We start from the raw sequence: 2,325 nt of genomic DNA on the forward strand, positions 1-2,325 counted from the left end.
TGTAAGTGGTCTTACAATAGGCATAGTTAGAAGTTTGTGTTATGTAAGATGACACGAGCTCAGTGACTCTATAGTGTCATATGTTTGATATGTGTGAGATGTCTATGATATGACATGTCTATGATATGATATGATTGATGATATGATATATGTCTATGATATGATATGTTGAACTATATGATATGTTGAATGATATGACATATGGAACTATACAATATGTTGAAGGTTACGATGTGTTGCATGACATGATATAATACGATGTATTACATGAATGATAAGCAGTAAAAAGTTTTGGCATGATACACATCCCCATACATGTTTTAAAGACTTTGCTATAAAATTATATGATATGAAGGAAAATGGAAGGGGTTGTCTTACATGGTTTAACTAATGTGAAAAAGTTGGGATCTCATGCATAATGGTATGCCACATGCATCGAGATATTTTTTCCTTAGTATTAATATGAACGTGTAGTTTTGAAAAGGAAAATGATCGTCAGTTTAACAAGATGCTACGATGGTTGCTACTCCTTTTGGTTGTCCGATAATAGCACTAGAGACGCTAACCCAACAAATACGAGGCCCAGAAGGTGTGCAAACCCCCTCGTGGGTCCATATTTGCACGTATGGGGCATGTGTAGAGTAGTAAATACACATGTAGAGTAGACGAAACAACCAGCACCACCGTCAGCTTAAGTGAGGGCTTATGCATCTACGAGCAAGGATATTCGGAAGTCCGACACCGTGGTGACAGGTACACTATTTGTTTTAGGTCATTTCATTTTTACCTTATTTGATTCTGGTTCTAAGCATTCCTTTATTTCTATATCTTTTGTTGTACAAGTAGGATTCGAATTAGAACCCTTGCTGCATGAAATGTCTGTAAGCACCCGTGCAGGGGTAGACTTAGTAGCTAGGAATAGAGTAAAGAATAGTCAAGTAATCATAGGGAACCAAACTTTAAGCGTTGACCTGATAGTAGTAAATATGACGGACTTCAACATCATACTAGACATGGGTTGGCTAGCCGAAAATCGTGCTAGTATAGACTGTCATAAAAAGAAAGTAAATTTTTTACCACCGGCAGGGCTTACCTTCAAATTTAAAGGCACAAGTATTGGGATTACTTCCAAGGTAGTCTCGATGATGAATGCAAAAAGGTTAATCCAACAAGGCGGATGGACTATATTAGCATGTGCTGTAGACGTAAGAGGAAAAGAAAAGACCCTAGAAAATATGTCAATAGCAAACGAGTTCCTAGATGTATTTTCGGACATCTACTAGGAATACCCCTTTCCCGAGTGGTTGACTTCGTCATCGAACTCGAGTTGGGAACTGGGCCTATTTCCAAAGCACCCTTTCGCATGGCGTTAGTAGTGTAGTTACAAAACTTACCGGATAAAGGGTTCATTTGACCTAGCATATCCCCTCGAAGGTGCGCTAGTGCTGTTTGTTAAGAAGAAAGATGGATCCATGCGTCTGTGCGGCAATTACAGAGAGCTAAATAAGAAAACCGCAAAAAACAAATACCTTCTGCCTAGAATAGAAGACCTATTTGATCAACTCAGAGAGCCAACTGTATTTTCAAAGATAGACCTTCGGTCTGATTATCAGCAAATTAGGATCAATGAAAAAGACGTACCAAAAATAGCGTTTAGGACAAGGTATGGTCACTAAGAGTTCATAGTGATGTCATTTGGTCTCACCAATGCCCCAACTGTGTTTATGGAGTTGATGAACCAAGTATTCAAGGACTGTCTAGACACGTTTGTGATGTTGTTCATTGACGACGTCCTAGTGTACTCGAAGACACATCTAGAACACCAGGAACACCTCCGAAAAGTTTGAACAACCCTAAGAGAGAACAAGTTGTACGACAAGTTCTTCAAGTGCTAATTTTGGTTACGACAAGTCTATTCTAGGACACATGGTGACAAAGGACGGAATATCGGTAGATCCCACCAAGGTAGAAGCAGTCAGAAAGTGGGAACGTCCATCTACGGTAACAGAAGTAAGAAGTTTCCTAGGATTGGCGGGATACTATCGAAGGTTCGTGCAAGGGTACCATTTATAGGGAATGATGCTTGTAAGACAAGCTTCCTGAACCTGAGTAAGAGATTGGTAATCGCCTCGGTACTCACGGTACTCGAGAGCTCAGAAGGGTAAATGATTTATAGTGACGACTCCAAGAAAGGACTGGGATGTGTATTAATGCAATACAACAAGGTTGTTGCAATCTAAAGTTGGCCGTTGTAGTGTTGGCACTGAAAATTTGGCGACACTACCTGTATTGAGAGAAAACTAAAATTTTTACCGACCACAAGAG

This window comes from Cucurbita moschata, unplaced genomic scaffold, assembly GCF_002738365.1.
Source record: "Cucurbita moschata cultivar Rifu unplaced genomic scaffold, Cmos_1.0 Cmo_Scf00039, whole genome shotgun sequence".
NCBI lineage: Eukaryota > Viridiplantae > Streptophyta > Magnoliopsida > Cucurbitales > Cucurbitaceae > Cucurbita > Cucurbita moschata.